The sequence below is a fragment of the Saccopteryx bilineata genome, chromosome 5 (assembly GCF_036850765.1).
Source record: "Saccopteryx bilineata isolate mSacBil1 chromosome 5, mSacBil1_pri_phased_curated, whole genome shotgun sequence".
In the NCBI taxonomy this organism is placed as follows: Eukaryota; Metazoa; Chordata; class Mammalia; order Chiroptera; family Emballonuridae; genus Saccopteryx; species Saccopteryx bilineata.
In genome coordinates, this window is record NC_089494.1 from 203,232,161 (window position 1) to 203,253,262 (window position 21,102).

The window sequence follows — 21,102 nt, forward strand, 5'->3', positions numbered from 1 at the left end:
TCTGTGGCTCTCTCTGTGTTGGCCCATCCCAACACTCACTAACTGCAGTTCTGACACTATATGAATTACAAAATTATGTGCTCAGAACTCAAACTGAGGCTGCAGGTGTGAAGTGACGTGTAGGTTACAGGGCTCTGACCGCTTTGCTTTTGTAATTTCTAGTGTGCGACATACATTTGTGGGCCCACAGTTTTTGGCAGTGTGTGATAGTGTTGACATATATTTGGCTATGATCAACTAAAACTTTTATACTTTCTACTCTTGAACTGATTTTCAGCCTGGCTTACTACCACACCACCATTTCCATTCTGCACTTAGTTGGTTGACTTCTTGAACATGAGGCTAAGATTGTATATTGGTCCCTATATTAAATTATATCTCATTGTTTTTGGCCCATTCCACTCTGTCCTCAAAATTTTTTTAAATTCTAATTCAAATGTGTTAATTATTCCTCAAGGCTCTAGGTCACTGCAAATGTATTTGTTCAACAAATATTAACAGAGTGCTTTCCATGTGCCAGTAACTATGCTAGGGAATGGGGTTACAGAGATGAAAAAGACAAAATTGATTTTTATTTAATCACCAGCAGTGGTAAAAAAAAAAATTTACTGCTTTGAAATCAAGCCTTATGATTTATGACACCAGCCCACATACTCTGTTGCTCTATGCATACTGCACTTTTCAGCATTCACTTTACTTGACAAGTACTTTCAAACTTGTAATTCTTAGAGTATGCAATTCCTTCTGCCTATAATATGCCATCCCTCCCCGCCCCATGCTTCTTCTCTAAGCTCTTCCCCATCCATTTTGTCAAGACCCAGCTTAAGTGCTAACCTAGGCCATAGGTAACTAATTCTGAGCTACCAGAGGGTCTCAGACTCTCATTCATCAAGGCAACGAAACCTGATGGCCACGTTAATTTCTCTAATCTGACCAAGCATTTCAGCGTGTTCCTGCTTCTTAAAAAAAAAATAAAGCAAAAAAAATTCATGAAAAATAAAATGACCTGCCTTCTGAAAATCTTCACTCAGTATGTCCTTGCCTTAATTCAAATCTGGTTTTCCTAAATAGACCTCACAAGAAAACTCTATTCACTGTCTCATTTTTTTTGTGTGTGTTGGAGTCAAAGTGAGTAGTTATGGTCTCAAATCCTCAATGATACCTCCAGTCCTTATACCTACAGACTTCTGTGAAGCCCTTTCATCTTTCCAGGCTTCCGTAGCCCTCTAGCTCTCTACCTCTACCTCTCCTTGTTGTTATCATTTACCTACCCATCCGTTAGTCATTCCCCCACAGTCATTGAAGGCTTCTGCATTTCTCTCAGCATCTTTTCCTGTACACCATTTGCTAACATCATTTTGAGTATCTGCAAACTCCAAAAGGCCAATCATAATCCCTCAGGATTTTCTGCTTCTACATATTCAATAAGCTCATTTTTACTCCATTTTATCATCTAATTCTCTCATGCCCATGCCCTGGACCTTGTCCTCTCCTGATCCACTGCCAAACAATCATCGCTGTCCATTATCCTAGCTCTGCTACTCAGCTATTTCCCTCCTTGGCAACAGGTCTTAGATGTCAATAAGGCATTCGATTTCTAAATGCTGCTACTTTCTCCCTATCATATAGCCTACTCAGGCCTCAATATTATTTTCTCCTATATTCAATTTCACAGTGCAGTATCAATCACTTTTACCCTGTCCCCAAATCTCTTGCCTGTCCTTATAATATGCCCTCACTGATTTAAACCTGTCGACCTTATATAAATGGACAGCTGAACATTGCTAAAGAAACTAAGTGCATGCCAGTGTCACTAGAGATCTGTGGCCTCCAACATCAACAGCTTACTCACTGCTGTCTAAAAATATGTCTAGATTTCACAAGTAAATAGTCTTTTTCCATTCCCCATACAGCCATTTCACAATCTCTCCACTCATCTCAAAGCTATGGATACACCATGTTCAATGTAAAATAATAACCTTAACATCACACAACAATTAAAGTCAATAGAATTCCCTCAACTTACCGCCATCATATCTACAAACTTAGCTGTATCTACATGCATCTACTACTGCTCACAAAAATTAGGGGATCAGGGAACGTGCAGATAGGTACTTTCAGCATTTTGTATAGTGCATTTTCACCAATGAAATAAAAATTGGTTTTGTGTCTCATTTGTATAATTGAATAACTTTCTTTGACTTGTCGTTTGTTTTTCTGATGTTCTTGTTTAGTGAAAAAAAAATCAAATGTGTGGGAGTCAGGCTGTAAGCCGACCAAGTTCTTATAGCCTAGGGCCATGATGGCAAACCTTTTTATAAAAGTGCCCACTTTTGTAGTGCTGGTCAACCTGGTCCTTCTCACCCTCTAGTGGGCGTTCCAGCTTTCATGGTGGGCGTAGCAGAGCAACCAGATGGCACCGCAATTGGACCACCCTGAAAGCTGGAATGCCCACTAGTAGGTGGGAGGGATCAGGTTGACCAGCACTGCAAAAGTGGGCACATTTTATAGAAAGGTTTGCCATCATGGGCCTAGGGCTTAGTTTAAGACTAAGCTCTTCCCCATCCTTTTAAGAATAAGATCTTCTCAACACCCTTTTTAAGACTAAGCTTTTCCCCACATCCTTGACTGTTGCATGGTGGGGGGTGGTGCACTCTTCTGAGGAATCCTGTTTATGCCTCAAATGAGTGACTTTGTATCAGAGACTTCCTTATTTGCATATGGCTTAAAGGCTTTAATTCTGTACACTATATAATAAAGCAGACTGGGGGCTCTCTCACTCTGGCTTGCCAACATCTTGCAGAGACCTCCCAAGCCTATCCTTTTTTCTCTCGGAGTTTATTTCTTTATTCCACGTCATTCTCCCTCAGGATCTGGAATTACTAGCTGTACTGGTTCACGACACAAATGCTTCTTTTTTTATTACTTCATATTCATTTTGAAATATCCCTTAATTTTTGTGAGCAGTATATCTTCTCTCTGGCTACAGTGGAGAGGTGTTTGACCACATTGATGAGAGTAAGTTCTCTTCCCAGGACCATACCTCTGATAGCTTCTGCTGGACCTAGCTCTGTGGATGATATTGGACCTAGCTCTGTGAATGATACTGGACCTAGCTCTGTGGATGATATTGGACCTAGCTCTGTGGATGATATTGGACCTAGCTCTGTGGATGATATTGTCTCCTTTGGGAGGCTTCCCACCAGCATTTCAACATAGATCTTTCTGATAGAAAACAACAGAAATCTGTACTCAAACTGTTTCCTTTTTACTCTGCAATCAAGAATTTTTAAGTGCAGCTGCATGCAGGCTTATATTTAGAAACCTCTCATTTACTCCTCAACAAAATGTGAAACTGGACATTTCACTAAAAAAAAAATCAGATCTTGCCAAATGTACAAATAATTTCTTGTTGCCAAATCTAATGAAAACTCATCTTTGTCTCAACCCACTCATTCATTCAATTAATATTTATTGAACCCTTCTTACATCAAGGCCATGAACGAGGTACTGAAGGTAGAGTTGTAAAAAATAAACACAGGTGCTGCACTTGTGAACATGAATTCTAATTGGTTACTCTGATAATATGCTAACTACATACTGACAGGTACAGTTCCTGAAAGAATTTCTTTACACAGACTCTCTAAGTGACTCTTAAAACTTGTAATCAGAGTACCTTACAAGCTCTAAGATGGTAATTATTTCCTTGAAGGTCAAAGATGACCAAATTTCCTGTTTGTCTACTAGAAATCATATCTTACTGCCTTATAGTAATGCACAGTTTTATCTTTATCTTTTTACTTGTACTATGATCATGTAAATTATCTGTCACTCATTTAAGCTCCTTCAACACAGATTTTATATTAAATTCTCCTTCTGCTGACTGTATCACAGAGCCTTACATATATAAGATTTCTAAAATATTGTTAATGAGCAGATATTCAGATAAATAGATATTTATTTCAGCACAAGAATAACAATTTTGCGTTAAGTTCACAATCACCCCTACCCCAAAAGGCAGTTATATTAGGTTCTATAGATTCCATGAGGCAAAGGAATCATTTATATGATTTATGTACATAGCTTGTTTCTCTAACTCCCTATGACATCATATTTTCTTTTAATTCTAATTGGAAGATAAACAAAAATAAATTTAACATTTTTGTGTCTTAATTGGCACATACGCTGATCATAAGCTTTTTGATCAAGAGAACAAACAGTATAGAAATATAAAACTTTTTAAAGACTTATGCAGGATATTCTAAATGATGCTAAGTTTTTGCCTTTTTTTTTAAAAAAAAAGAAAGATTGTGTCTATAGAGACAAAATGCAATTGAGAATATAGCAATTATCTAGGAAATTAAGATCAATTAAGACAAACAACTTGGATAATAATCAATTTGCGCCTTTCTGTAACTATACAATATGAAAGACTATTTATTTCAACAACCATCTTAGCCTTAATCACAATTTCACATTTTAATTGCCTCTATGTACAAAACTATGTTTCTAATATTTATGTCCTGGACAAATCTTCTTCAATGGGAAAGCACTTGGTAGGGACATCACAACAACTGATGTCTGGTTGACCAACATTTTTGGGGTGTTAACAGAGGAGGGATTCAACCAATTCTCACTGGTTCAGCAGAACCAATAACTAATTATTTGAGTTTGGAGAACTCGTTATTAAAATGGCACTTGTAATCAGGGTTCTTGCTAAAGTGGATGCCTGCACAACCACCCAATGTGAAATCACAAATTTACATTCCTTACTCTTTTTTAATGTTCATCTGTGAAACAGAATATTTTAAATGCCCATAGTAATATTCATTTCATCCATAGGTGAAAAAAATTGCAAGTGAGGATGCCAATCCAGAAGCCGTATGGAAATATCTTAAATAATACTTTTATTGTTTTTTCTCAGATATCATGTAATATTTTTTCATTAATATTTTAAAACTCTATAAGATAATCTAGTTTTGGATACCTCTTTTATTGTTCTTAAGTATTAAATGCATGAAATAATAAACTACCTTTCAGTATATCATTTTTTTTATATACTTAAAACAGTCATTAGGGCAGAGACCTGATTGTTAAATTATTTGAATCCTATCATTGGGTATTAAAGTAAAAATAAATTGTTCTAAAGAAAAAAATTTAGATCACTTTTTAAAATTAGATACTAAAATTACTGCTTGCCATTTTCAATATTTTAGGTCTTGTCCTATTAGAATTGACATAATCTGGGGTAGGTTGAGGTGATTCATTAATATATTGTGCCCTTTGTATTAAGAAAACCATTCCCATTAAATTATATTTGGAAATAAGACAAATTTGTCATTAATATAGTAATGTGAGATATTAAATTGCTAACTTTTTAATTTAGTCCAGAAGTGTCAACATGTAGTGATTGAACATTAAAGTGACCATTCTTTTATCTCCACTAGATTTTTTTTAAAAGATATAAAATAATACTCTTTTTTAACAAACACAGTCTATCCAAAAAGGTAGGTGAAATCAAGAGAAAAAATTTAGAAAGGTAAGGAAAGACTTGTCAGGTACATAAAGATGTGGTTAGAATGACAAGGTGCTATCAGCTTAGGGCTTTGATGTGCTTCAATTGCAGCATCAAGGGACTAGGGGTCTTTAAGCAATCATTTTAATTTGGTAGTGGCTTGCCGGTCAATTTTTTGTAATTCACCTCGTGAATTAGCTCATTTTTATGCCAATAATTCTCTTCCTATGACCTGAAGATTTTAAGACATTTAAAATTCTGATCTACTCTATTGTTGGCCTTCTCTTTTCCCCTCATATTATGGACATTTAAGAGTTTATTGTAATTATTAGCTACCTCTTAGTTAAATGATCAAATAGGCTTAAGTGTTATTAAGTTCCTGAAAGATTAATAACATGATCAAAGAGCAAAGCCCATCCCTTAAAATGCAGTTCTCAAACTTTGGTTTCAAATTACATCTGCAAAGTTCATGGCCTCAGGGTGTCCCAGGTTTTCCTTCTCTATAACATGGTGTATTAGGTTGAAATCACAAGCCATATCTCTGACCATGAAAGGTAGCTGTAACATAACATAACATAGAAAATATGATTGACAGGCTTTCCACAGCAATTCTATAGTAAAAATTCCTTGTGACACCATTCATCATGACAAGATATTCAATTATTTCATGATACTCTCCCCTCCATATTGTCTTTTCCTCCTTCATATTTAAACCTATATGATTTAGAGTTTATCAGTTAATATCTTAAATGGGGTAATTTAATTATTTCTCCTTCAATGTCTACATGTATTGTGTTTAATCTAATAAATGTACATATTAAAGATCAAATACTCCTCAAGTAAGGATTTCATGATTTCATTGTAGCTTTTAGCTTGGATGACTTGGAAACAAATGCTGTTAACTTAAAGTAAATTTTTTTTAATTAAAAAAAAAAACAAAAAACAAACAACTACCTGACCAGGCAGTGGATAGAGCATCAGACTGGGACACGGAGGACCCAGGTTCAAAACCCTGAGGTTGCTGGCTTGAGCATGGGCTCATCTGGTTTGAGTGTAGACTCACCAGCTTGAGCCCAAGGTCACTGGCTTGAGTGAGGGGTCACTCAGTCTGCTGTAGCCTGCCCCCCACCCTGGTCAACACATATATGAGAAAGCAATCACTGAACAACTAAGGTGCCACAACAAAGAATCTCCCTTCCTGTCTGTCTGTCCCTATCTGTTCCTCTCTTTGTCTCTTTCTGTCTCTGTCACAGAAAAACAAAACAAAACAAAACAAAACAAAAAAGACTATTGCTGTTACCCACTCACTCATTTAATACATATCTATGAGACAGGTAACTACTACAAACAGACACTATGCTACATCTAGGGGGTCCCTTCCAGAAGCCAAGAGTTTACTTGGGGATGAAAACTAACAAAGGTATAGCTTTCCAAAAATCTTTTCTCTACTGAAAAATAACACAAACTCTTGAGTACTGCACAAATTAAAATCAACAGTAATAAAGTGTTAGGGAAAAAGTCAACTTGTATTTTAGACTATCATTTAAATAAAATGCACTAGAAAGAAGTAATATGTTTTTTAAAGAATATGTACTAAAAAATATTTGGAGGAATGCATCAAGAATGAGCAGCAAGAATGAGCAGGCAAAAGATTTAATTTATGCTATGACAGGATATAATTTCTGCCTCTACTTGTGGCTTGTAGGTCTTGCCTAAAAAGTTTCAGAATATTTAAAAAATTTGTATTACAGTATAGTTAGCATACGATATTATCATTAGTTGCAGGTGCACAGTGTAGTGATTGAACTTTTATATTATTTGTAATGGGATCACCAAAATATGTCTAATAACTGTCACCATACAAAGTTATAATATTATTGATCACATTTCCAGAATTTTATAGATTTTTAACAGCACTTCACAAGCAAATTCTTTGCACTAGGTAGGATGTATTGTACATATGCTTTATTAACTGCAGCACAATATTTTTCAGAGTCAAAGAGAGTGTTATGAATTACTATGCTGGGACAACTGATATAATTTGAGATTATCCAAATTCAAATGAATACTGTCTCCTTAACTTCAAGAGACAAAGATTGTATTACACTCCCCTATATTTTTATTTAAATAAAAAGTCAACACAGTTTTAAAATTTGAACTCAGCTTAGGTTACACTTGGAAATAGTCTTAATCTACTAGTTATTTCAGGCATTCAACGATGCTACTTTAAGAACATGTTACATATAATTTATTTTAATCATTATCATTAATCATTTATGCAGATAGAAAATGAGAGAAAAATATTCTAAAAATGGCAAATATAGGACTATATATAATTGAAGTTAACTTTGTAGAGGCAAGCACAATGCATTGTTTTCCTCAATAATTGTCAAATACATTTTACTAAACATTCTTGGTCTAAATATCCTTTTTCTTTCTTTTTTTTTCCTGTACAAAGGCTCTAATGTAGTTCTTTTGCAACTGGATAATAAGGAGTTCACATATTCTGCAAAGAATTGACAAAAGACACTTATTAGAAAGTTACATTACAAAAACTAGTTGAGATCGCTTATTTATTGCAATATTATAACCCAACTACATCCTCTCAAAAATAGCTCTTGCTGTGAAGTTATATTCTGAATACTCTTCAAAGGAGCTGTTAAGTATTTCCTGGGCCTGGCTATCCCACAGGCGGCAAATGAAACACCTCTGGGTGAGGGAAGCTGGTTAGAAAGCACTTGGACTGGGCTGGCTTTGCTCTCAGGCACAGCTGTGCTAGCATCATTTGTGCATTCCCTTCAGGCTCTCTCTTGGCCTCAGTAATAATGTAGCTACAATTGCTCATGTGTATTTTAGTGGTGTTGAAAATACAGAGGTCATGTTGAAGCAGGTTTTAAAACTTGTCTACTTACTAACAATTATCATTTAAAAATCACAAAAATAATTCAACTTTACTTTAAAAAAAAGAAAGACACCTTCCATTGAAGGAAGTTAAGAAAAAAAAAGGCACCAAAATTTAATAGACTCATTTCTATTTCTTGGAGTTAACATGTATTTTATTTAGCACCGACCCTAGGAGATACAGTGGGTAAACAAAACCCACAAGATCTCTTCTCATATCTCCCCTCCTCAAAAAAGTATTTGAACACACAAGATAATTTTAGATAGTGGCTTAGAAAATAAGCAGTAACTCTTAATCAGAGATAGAGACTCCAAATAAAAACCAGTAATGAGTAATGATTTCCTTAGTTTCTAGATTCCATTCACTATATTTTAATGACACTTATTTTTACTAAATATTAGCACTGAAGTATTACCTTCTCTCAATAGTCAGCTTTACCCCAAGAAGGTGCCAAGTCCCCTCTTCAATTATTCACACCCACTAATACAAATCAAAATGCACAGTTCCAACTTCACTACTCCACTGAAGGGGCATATATATTTTTTTTCATCAAAGGAAGAGAGCCCCAGTTAAGGTTACTTGGTCAGTCACACTTTAGCGTGTATCTGTTTATGGGATATGGCCCCAAGTGCTGATGACACAAGACAAAAGAGTTTAGAATTGATAGGACAGGAAGGAGGGGCCAAGAGGCTAAGAATTTATCATTTTAACACATTGTGATAGGGTAGACACAAAGAAAGTACTAGAAAAACGGCCTTTAGACACTGAATGGCATTACATTTATAAGAATGGCTGACAGGAGAGTATCGCGTGGTGGAAAAGAAACAAGAACACAGAAAGGGAGAAAGGATGATGCAGAAATAAACAGAAACAACTCCAGTATTGGTCCCAGGCCATGGCAGTGAAGGTATTATTGAATATCTAGCTTCTCTCCCTCTACATGTAAAGAAAGGGTCAAGAGTAATAGTGGTTTCGGAAGAAACCAGATATGGGGATGTGAAGAGTCTTTGATGTGCACTTGCGGTGTGGATGTGTGTGTGTGTGTGTGTGTGTATACTGATATATGTGTCTGAATACATGTATATGTATGTGTATGCATTTTCCTGTGTATGTGTATCTATATATCTATATATCACTAGTCCTCACATTAACCTAATGAAGTTGGTACTAGCATAATTTGTTTCACGGATGAGAAAACTGAGGCCCAGAGAGAACAAATAACTTCCCCCAATTCAAAATCACACAGTCAGCAAATAGATGCCCTGAGGTTTGAACACGTACAGTCTGGCCTTGGTGTCTGGACTCCGAAACACTATAATATCCTACAAGGTAAGTACAGTAATGGGTTTGGTGGTAAGGGCTGTGGAAAAGGTATATATATGCATAACATATTAGCATTTAAGTCTAAAATTTAATTTTCAATTTTGTAATTTTTAAATTATTACTTCAAATGCTCCCTGATTGAATTTAGTAAAATGTGTAGTTACACTGTTTTACTTTATTTAAGCACAGAGCTTCTAAAATAAACCATGCAGTACAAACCAACCAATTTGGTAATTTATTTTCACTAGTTAGCTTTTGGCATAGAATTAAATACCAGAATTGTGTTAGAAGACAAATTTGGCTTTACTTCTATGCTGTCTGCATTATGTACCTTGCCATTAGAGCAGTTCTAGAGAACTAAATATTTGTAATTGCATTAATGTTCGGAAACCAGTTTTTGTGCGATGATTTTGAAGCTATATGTTAAAGATTCATAGAATCTGTTTCCTGTTTACAATTTTTCAGTCTTCCAAGATACATTAAGTATAAGTAAGTACATAAGATAAAGTATATTTTAGTTATGCTTATTAGTATATTTTCTACCTTATATAGCTTCACAGTCAAAATTATATCTAAAAATAATAGGATTATAAAACATTTATAATTCCACATTTTAAAATACTGCATTAATGAAGAAAACAGTTACCAAAGGGCAAACAATCCTTAATATTTTTTATTTTAGATTTTATTTATTCATTTTAGAGAGAAGAGAGAGTGAGTGAGAAAGAGAGAGACAGAAGGGGGGAGGAACAGGAAGCATCAACTCCCATATGTAGCTTGACCAGGCAAGCCTGGGGTTTTGAGCTGGAGACCTCAGCATTCCACTGATGCTTTATCTACTGTGCACCACAGGTCAGGCACAATCTTTAACATTTTAAGAACACTAATTACTCCAAAGCAGAAATCAAAATAAGAAAGTGCTTTTCTTGAATCCATTATAGAGTTTATTACAAGTTTACCCAATTTAAAAATACTTACTGAGAGTGCTTGCTAAATACAAGGCATTGTTCTAAGTATAAGAATTCACTTAATCCCTATAAACAACCCCATCAGGTAATGAGAATTATTTCCAAGTTTCAGATGAGACAACAGAGACAGTGGGAATTTAGTCAATTTATGCAAGGCCCCACAGATGGCAAATGATAGAGCTGGGATTTGAACCCAAACAGTGTGACTTTCTTGAGTTTCATAGGCAGTCCCTTTACTTTACAAGCCTAATAATAAATGGCTCTAGGCTTATAGAGATATTAGGCAGCTCAGAGATATAATGTAACTTATTCACTAAAAGCCCTGAGGACTGCACCTTCATCTGGATCTAAAATATATGTCACTATACTCATATACCATCTAAAATGGTATATGAGTAATACCATTTAGAGCTGTTTTCTAGGTGTGCTCCGTACACATGTTGCTGCATCAATGGGTTTCTACAGTCTTTCTTTTGCAGGACACAGGTTTTCTTAGCACAGCATGCTGTGTCACCTTTTCCCACTTTCTTCAACTTAGCAAATACCTAGGTCATCAATCAGGGAGCTGGGGAAAGATGTAGGTCTGAACTGTCCCTAAAGTATTAGTATATGCTGTGCACAATGTGTACCGGCCATCACTACCAGGGAGGATTGGCCTTTCCATTATTTTCCTCTTCTATGGTGGCACTTAATCCTCATTTTAATCTTATTTCATACATATAAAAATGATACAAATTGGAGTTGAACAATTTGATTTGTCCCGGATGGTGAAACACTAAAAGGACTCTCGCTTATTCAACAAAACAAAAGAAACAAACAAAAAACCCTTATAAAATTGGATCAGTAATTTCTAAAATTTAAAAAAAAAATTTAAATTCAACTTTTAAGTTTCTATTAATTTCTCAGGATTACTTATAAAATTTCAGCCCTAGCTTAGTGATTTCTACAATAATCCTAAGAGAAATAAACTTTAAGGCAATTCCCAAGTTAATAAAATTTTAAAGATCAGAGAACCTATTATTTTATGCCTATAGTTATTGAACACACCATTGTAATACATAAAGATTCCTTTTAGTCAGTCTTTAGGTCCTGTGATGGGCCTGGGGTCAGTAGCTTTGTGAATGCAGCAATGTGGCTTGTTTGAAGATTCTAGTCATTAATAACATTCAAGGAAAATAATCACACCCTAAGTGCTGTGCAATGACCAACTTCTTTATCACTTCCATCGCCACTACCTTCATTATTAGTAACTACTGACTCTACAAAATGTAGATATTAAAATATCAGTCATATTTTTAGTGAAAAATATAATCAAGTAGTCTTGAATACCTTGATATATTAGTTTACATTTAACCATGATTTTATTTCCTCCTAAGAAATTATCCAAATTAAGACATATAAGCATTTTACATGTCCAGTAAATTTCATTTATAAATTAACATTGATGATAGTTACAAAGCACTCAAACAGAAATTATTAGAGGCTGTCAGCATCTCCTGTATATCATAGCAACCATCCCAACATCAATTTAATGCTTCCTATGTGTTCTCAGTTCTTTTCCTTTTAATTGATTTAGTTAATCCATGAAATAGTGACTGTTACTACAGATAGGAAGAGGCACAAATAGCTTAGAATGCCCAAGATAATTGTGAAAAAAATATAGAGAGTATTTCAAAATGGATTCAGAGAAGCCATCACTGCCTTGCACGTCTTCCTCCTCAAACATTTGTAATGTTTACACTTTGCAAAATAACCGTCAGACTGGGCCTAAAGTAGCCCTGCCTTCCAAACAACTGCTGGCAAAACTCACTGGAAAGCAGACATGATTACTGAACTGAAAATTGAGGACATTCTTTAATATGAGCATCACTATGTTAGATTATTTGTACCGATAGAATTTCCTTCCTTAGCTTATTAACACCCTTAGAATTTGCTTCCTTTTATTCATGTAATCATTCCTTTTCCCTTTTTCACAAATACTCCTTGCCTACATCTCTTAATCAGAACACTATTTGGGTTTCTGACTGAATCAGTGCTTTCAAAATACCTATTAATTGGATGTCAAATAAACTCTTGCCTCTCATTTGGCCTATTATCTTTAGGTTAACATAATATACAGATAATTGGAAGTGGGAGTTGAACTCAGATAGTCCTACTTTAGGATCCATGACCTTAACTACCACATTGTATTGTTTCTCCAGTAAATAGGTAACTTAAAAACTCGCCCTGGCTGGTTGGCTCAGTGGTAGAGTGTCGGCCTGGTGTGCAGGAGTCCTGGGTTCGATTCCTGGCCAGGGCACACAGGAGAAGTGCCCATCTGCTTCTCCACCCCTCCCCCTCTCCTTCCTCTCTGTCTCTCTCTTCCCCTTCCACAGCCAAGGCTCCATTGGAGCAAAGTTGGCCCGGCCGCTGAGGATGTCTCTGTAGCCTCTGCCTCAGGCGCTAGAATGGCTCTGATTGTGGCAGAGTGATGCCCCAGATGGGTAAAGCATCGCCCCCTGGTGGGCATGCTGGGTGGATCCTGGTCGGGCGCATGAGGGAGTCTGTCTGACTGCCTCCCCATTTCCAACTTAAGAAAAATACAAAAAAAAAATAGGCCAAATTATTAATGCTGATGGGAAACACTAACAATTCTTATTGGCTCTGAATAAGTTCCCTCACAGAGGAATACCAAATTAATCCCTAGTAACTGGCTGAAAAAGAGCAAGAGGGTGGAAAGTTATCTATTGTATTATCCATCAGAATAAAATATTAAATACCTATTTTTTTTATGACAGCACTAAAGAGGAGTCTAATAGCCAGTGATTAAGTTCACACAGAGTTTTGTACCTAACGTCATATCTAATATGAAGAATAACTAGTTGGAATCTTTCATGTTTTGCAAGCCTTGATTAACACAGCTTTTGTTTCCACAGGTTTATTATTATCAAACATACTTATACTATCTTGAATAACCTCCTACTAAGAAAAGGTATACATTAATTTTATTTTAAGATCTTATATATTGTTTTCTTTTTCATTAGGGTGCTATACATCTGAAAAAACTTCTTGGTAACAGCATTGAGTTAAAAAGAACTAAACACACACACACACACACATTTGGTCTCTGTCTCTGGTTCTTAGCAAAAGCTTCTGAAACCCTTGTAATTTCCTAAGTGATGGGGACAATAGAGTCTATTATTATACATAATTTTCCACTTTCAACCTTACCTGAGTTTAGACTAATGGGGTGATTCTTGGTGAGCCCCCAGATAGCTTCAGGATGAAGCCACATTGCCAGAGGAACAAACCCTGTGATTAGAAGGAGGCAGAACTTCTCTCCCCAAAAACCCTCCTTCCAGGGACAGGAGACAGGCTGCAGGTTGAATTCAATCACCAAAGGCCAAAGATTTAATCAAGAATGCCTATGAAATGGAATCTCCACAAGAGCTCCCAAACGATGTGGTTGAAGAGCTTCCAGGTTGGTGGCACAGAGGGACTAGGAGGGTGGTATGCCACAGGAGAGCATGGGAGCTCTGCGCCTTCCCTCAGTGCCTTCACTGTGCATCTCTTCCATCCCAAGTTGTATTCTTTGTAATACGTTGGTAGTGGTAAGTAAAGTACTTTCCTGAGTGCTGTGAATTGTGCTAGTGAATTATGCTAGTGAATTATTGTACCTGAAGTAGGGTGGTCATGGGAATTCTTAAATTTGTACTCAAACAGGCAGAAATGTGGGTAATCTGGGCACTCCATTTACAACTGATGTCTGAGGTAGGGGGAGTCTTGTGGGACCTTAAACTCAACAGGTAGTGAGTGTCAGAATTAAATTGAGTTGTGGGACTCTCATTGTCAGAATTGGTAGGTGTAAGAAGGAAAAAATGCCAATTATGAAAATATATTTTATATCCTAGAACTGGATGAACATCAAGAAATATCTTATAATCAGCTATCAATATTCAGTTCCCAAATGAAAAAAAAAATTCTGTAGACAGTTAATAAAGCAGATGTTAATACTACCCTATATATCAAATAAGACTTTAAACAAAATATTTAAATTTACAGTTAAAGTACTATTCTTTGATTTCTTCTGGCATAATTGATTTTTTATTGAGAAAACTAAATTCACATGCAATTGACTGTGTACACTTTATCCCATTTTCCCAATAGTAGCATTGCGTACAACTATAGTATAATATCACAATCAGAATATTAACAGCATAAACCCACCAATATTATTCATTTTCCTGAGTTTAGTTGTATTCATTTGTTTGTGTATTTAGTTCTATACAATTTATCACGTGTGTAGGCTCCTCTATGCTCTACCTTGTCAAGACACTGAATGATTTTATCATCATAGCAATCTTTCCTGTTGCCCTTTTTAAACCATAGTCATCTCCCTCCTATCTTCAACCCAGCACTTCCTTATCCCTAACCTGGAACATCCACTAAACTGTCCTCCATTTTTAAAATTTTGTCGTTTCAAAAATGCTTTATAAACAGAATCCAAGTATGCAACCTTTCATGACTAGCTGTTTTTTACTCAGAATAAGTCCCTAGAGATTCATCCAACTTGTATGAATCAGTAGCTTCTTTGTCTTTATTGCTGAATTATACTACCTGGTATTTTTGTACCACAGTTTGTTTAACCATTTATCAGTTGGAGAACATCTGGGTGCGTTTCATTGTTTGTCTATTACAAAGAAAGCCACTATGAACATCAGAATATAGGAGTTTGTGTGAACATTAGTGTTCATTTCTTTGGGATAAATTCCTAAGGGTATAATTACTGGGATATATGGTAATTGCATGTCTAGGTTTATAAAAAGCTGCCAACCTGTTTGCCAGAGTGTATGTACCATTTTACATTCCCACCAGTAAAGTTTGAGTGATCCAGTTTCTCCACATCCTTGCCAGCATTTGGTGTCAACTGTTTTTTGTTTGTTTTTTGCCATTCTGACAGGTGTGTAGTGATAACTCATTGCAGTTTTAATTTGCATTTCCATGTGTTTATCTGCCATTTGTGTATGCTATTCACTAAAATGTCTTTTCATGTCTTTTGTTAATTTCCTGTTTAGACTTATATTTTACATTTAAATATTGAGAGTTTTTTTTTATATATTCTACCTACTAGTCTTTTCCTGGATTAAGTTACTTGCAAATATTTTCTTCCAATTTGTAATATTTTTTTTTATCTTCTAAATATGGGCTTTCACATAGCATAAGTTTTAATTTTGACAAAGTCCAATTTATCAAATTTCAGCTTTATACATCAGATTCTTAGAGCCTAAATATTTTCTCCAATGTTTTTTCTAAAAGTCTTATACTTTTATTGACTTTTATTATCCATTCATTTATATTTAATTCTATAATCTGTTTTAAGTTAAATTTTGTTAAGGTGTGAGATTCCTTTTGGTTTCTTTTTTTCCTTTGCCTGTGGATATCCAATTGTTCTAGCACTGGTTGTTCAAAACAGGGGTCCCCAAACTACGGCCTGCGGGCTGCATGCGGCCCCCTGAGGCCATTTATCCGGCCCTGCCATACTTCCGGAAGGGGCACCTCTTTCATTGGTGGTCAGTGAGAGGAGCGTAGTTCCCATTGAAATACTGGTCAGTTTGTTGATTTAAATTTACTTGTTCTTTATTTTAAATATTGCATTTGTTCCTGTATTGATTTTTTACTTTAAAATAAGATATGTGCAGTGTGCTTAGGGATTTGTTCATAGTTTTTTTATAGTCCGGCCCTCCAACAGTCTGAGGGGCAGTGAACTTGCCCCCTGTGTAAAATGTTTGGGGACCTCTGGTTTAAAAGTTTGTGCTGCCTTCATTAAATTGCTTCTGCATCTTTATCAAAAATCAGTTAATGCCTGACCAGGCGGTGGCACAGTGGATAGAGCGTCGGACTGGGATGCTGAGGACCCAGGTTCGAGACCCCGAGGTCGCCAGCTTGAGCATGGGCTCATCTGGTTTGAGCAAAAGCTCACCAGCTTGGACCCAAAGTTACTGGCTCGAGCAAGGGTTTACTCGGTCTGCTGAAGGCCCGCAGTCAAGGCACATATGAGAAAGCAATCAATGAACAACTAAGGTGTTGCAATGCGCAGTGAAAAACTAATGATTGATGCTTCTCATCTCTCCGTTCCTGTCTATCTGTCCCTGTCTATCTCTCTCTCTGACTCTCTCTCTCTGTCTCTGTAAAAAAAAAAAATCAGTTAAGCATGGTTGTGTGTGCCTATTTTTGGATTCTCTATACAGTACTATTCCTCTGATCATTGTGCCCCTCTACCAACAATACACTGTAGCACTCCAGCCCACTGGGAACTACCAGTGTTACGTGGAAGAAACCTACCCAAGACACAAACTGATGTCAAGAGGAATAGGGGGAGGCTTGCCAAGGGAGGCAAAGAAGACCTCCTGAACTTCCTTCTCCCTTAGCTTTTATTGATCAGAAACAGAACAGAGGTAACAGAATTACAAGGGAAAAAGGCCAGGTGATAAGGGGAAAGAATGGCTAATGGCCATTTTGCTGACATGTAGAAGGGGCTAATTTGGGTCAGCACATTCTTTTGCTTTTGCTAATTAACAAGCACAAAGGAAGAGACAATCTAGAACCTCTATGCTCATTTTCTAAAACCTGTTCACATGCATTTCTTTGTGTCTGCACAAAGGTCACTCACTCACACAGTTTCTTGGTGTTTGCATCCAAGAAACATTCACTGAGGACTTTTAACTGAAGTTCTTGAATCCAAGCCATAGAGGGTTCAAAGTTAGATGGGTGATTCCCTACAGTACACTGTCTTGCTTACTGAATCTAAATAGTAGACCTCAATATTGGTTAGAGTGATTCCCTCCATTTTATTCTTAAGACTGTTTTAGCTAGCCTGGCCAGATGGTGGCTCAGTGGATAAAGTGTCGACCTGGGATGCTGAGGACCCAGGTTTGAAACTATGAAGTTGCTGGGTTGAGAATGGGCTCAGCAGGTTGTACTTAATCTTGCTGGCTTGAGCATGGGATCATAGACATAACCCCATGATCGCTGGCTGGAAGCCCAGGATTGCTGGCTTGACCCCAATGTCGCTGGCTTGAGAAAGGGGTCACCAGCTCCTCTGGAACCCCCTGGTCAAGGCACATATGAGAAAGCAATCAATGAAGAACTAAACTGCCATAATAATGAGTTGATGTTTCTCATCTCTCTCTCTCTCTTCCTGTCTGTCCCTCTTTTTCCCTATCTCTCTCTCTCTAAACAAAAAAACCCAAAACAAAACAAAACAAAAAAAAGACTGTTTTAGCTATCCCAGCTCCTATACCTTATATTTAACTTTTATAATAACCTTGTTTGTTTCTATCAATTTAGATGCCTCATCATTTACTGTAATGAAGCAAAACATTCCATTTTCAAAATGTCTGGTGATTTTCTCTTGCTGACTAGTTAATAATAAAATCTTTAGCAATCCATTTTATATGAAGAAGTAATAATTATATATCCGTAATGGATAATGTTCTAATAAATAATGTTCTTCAAATTATTTATGACCTGATAAATTCTGTTGCTAGTCACTATTTCTCAGAAATAGGCAACTTTTTCAGAACACAATATAGAGTTTCAATATTCACACTCCGGAGACAAGATAGAAGACTTGGTTAAGGAAAACTGCTATGAGTCTAAATAATTATTTTTTACTACAGGCTATATTCTCACATGACATTACAAAAGATTTTATATTTACTCAGCTTTCATTTCATTTTAATTAAAAGCCTTCATTTTGGAGTATGTGGGAAAATCTGTTTAATATTTAATTTCCATCAGTCATACTTAAGCATCTATGCCAAATACTATATCATGTAATTTAAACATCTTCCCTCATTCCCCTCATTCACGAAGATCATCCGGGAGACATCTGGGATCATAAAATTATCTTCAGAATTTATATCCAAGAAATGGTAAACTTCTCCTTCATGTCATCTGTTCATGTTCACACTCTCTGAATCCTATCTCATCTGTGCTCTGGTCCTTGGAAGTTAGTCTACAGAGGTTACAACACTGTCACACCTAATTCTCATCCATAAGATCCTATGTAGCAACTCTCTCTGCATTTTCATGACGCCTTGGGTGCCGGAGGATTTTTAGTCACAGAAGAGTACGGTGGCCTGACCTGTGGTGGTGCAGTGGATAAAGCGTCAACCTGGAAACACTGAGGTTGCCAGTTCAAAACCCTGGCTAGCCTGGTCAGGGCACATATGGGAGTTGATGCTTCCTGCTCCCTTCTCTCTCTCTCTATCTCTCTCTCACTACCTCCCCCCTCCTCTCTAAAAAAAAAAAAAGACTAGAAGAGTACAGTGATCCACAAGAAAGTTATGGGTCTACTGCAGGCCAGTCTGCTTATTGATGGCACACAGTCATTTCTACTCTGGGTATTAGTGTCCCCCCTCCAGGTCCCAGATCCTTGTATATGGGTAAACTCTGTGTCTCCTGTGCTCTGGGATCCCCAAATCCCCTCTGGGATGTCTATTGTTCTTCATCTGGAGTAACTAGAGGAGGGAAGCAGTCAGGGTACATGACTACCTTCTCAGGGATTCCCGAGACTGAGTCAAAGCCTCCATCACTTCCCCTTGGACTTCCTTCACATCCCAAAGTCCACATCTTTCTAAAACAAACATTCTCTTGATAGTCCCTTTATTCTCAGCATTTTTCTCCATACTTACTTTTCTGGATAAATGAACAAAAACTTCCTTAACATATTAAATAGTGGATGGACCAAAATCTACCAAAACAAACAAAGAAAAAACCGTGGAAAGAAAAGATTATATTTAAAATACTATTGACTACAATAATTTCTTACAATGCTTACAGGCTGGGCAGACAACTTTATATGAACAAATTATATACCTTTTTATATACTTTTTTTTTTGTATTTTTCCAAAGTTAGAAGCGTGAAGGCAGTCAGACAGACTCCCTCATGCATCTGACAGGAATCCACCCGGCATGCCCACCAGGAGGCGATGCTCTGTCCATCTGGGCCATTGCTTCATTGTGGCCAGAGCCATTCTAGTGCTTGAGGCAGAGGACATGGAGCTGTCCTCAGTGCCCGGGCCGACTTTTTGCTCCAATGGAGCCTTGGCTGTGGGAAGGGAAGAGAGAGATAGAGAGGAAGGAGAGGGTGAAGGGTGGAGAAACAGATGGATTCTTCTCCAAAGTGCCTTTACCAGGAATTGAACCCAGGACTTCCATACATCGGACTGATGCTCTGCCACTGAGGAACCAGCCAGGGCCTATATACATTTTTAATAAAGGATATTTTGAGCCTGAAAATCCTCAAATAGAAATAAGTTACATTTAATATTTTTAAAACAATTATTCTTCTATTTTTAATGTAAATTATATATTTAATTATATTAAAAGTATGAAATGACACTTCCTATACCCAACATTATCAAGAAATAATAGTGCTACTTATACACATTTTTCAGGTGGCCAACGTGACTATAAACATTTACAAATCAAGTTAGTTTTAACAATTTTATAAAGGCCTTCTAACATACATTACTATATATTTTACTCCTTCTTAAGTAAGGAAATAAGGGTAGACATGAAAATGTCTTTTAAAATGTTTTCAAAATACCTATCTTGCTTTAAAAATATACCATAAGGATAGTCGGTGTTTTCCATCATTATACCTAAGTTATATGAAGCCAGTTGTTACCTAAAGAAGTGTTATAAGAAATTATAATTATCTAAAGGAACTTATGTGATCTCTTTTCTCTGAAGAGAAGCAAGATGTAAAAATACATAACAGTAATAAAGATTATTGAAAACACTAAACTTTATTTCACCTAGATTTTCAATCTGACAATGGGAAATCAATCAACACTTAATTTCCCGAGATATAGAAAACATACCTGTATAATTCTATTAATCAAAGTCATCCCAATAATTTCAATTAAATATATTTTTAAAAACCATTATCTTCTGGGGAAAGGACAAACAAATTTACTCATTAAGTGATAAAAATCAAGTTTTCAAGATTGACAACAAAATACTTTTAAATTTAATCCCAAGGAACCTAGTATACTGTTATGTACTACTCAGTAAGAGTTTTGAAAGTATCTTAGTTTACAATAAAGATAATCCTAAAGAAAATATTAGATAAATCACAAATATGTTGTGATCCTGGTAGAACTACAACTGAGAATATATATATATAATTCATTTAATCAGTAAAAATTATTTTAATATCAATTATGATGCAGACACTGATGGTATAGTGATAAACACTTATCTGCCTTCCATGAGAACACATATAAAAATAGGCTAGTGATAAGGTTCAAAACTATGGGTTAGCATGGAATGCAATGGGTGTAGCTTAAAGGGGTAACTAATTCAATCTTTCTTTTTAATCTGGACTGAGAAATCCTTTCTAAAGG

General features: G+C 36.2%; 1 protein-coding gene across 2 annotated transcripts in view; it reads right to left on the bottom strand.

The window, feature by feature from the left end:
- CFAP299 (cilia and flagella associated protein 299) overlaps window positions 1-21,102 on the bottom strand; it is a 725,440-nt gene that overhangs the window by 510,809 nt on the left and 193,529 nt on the right. The window lies entirely within an intron of this gene.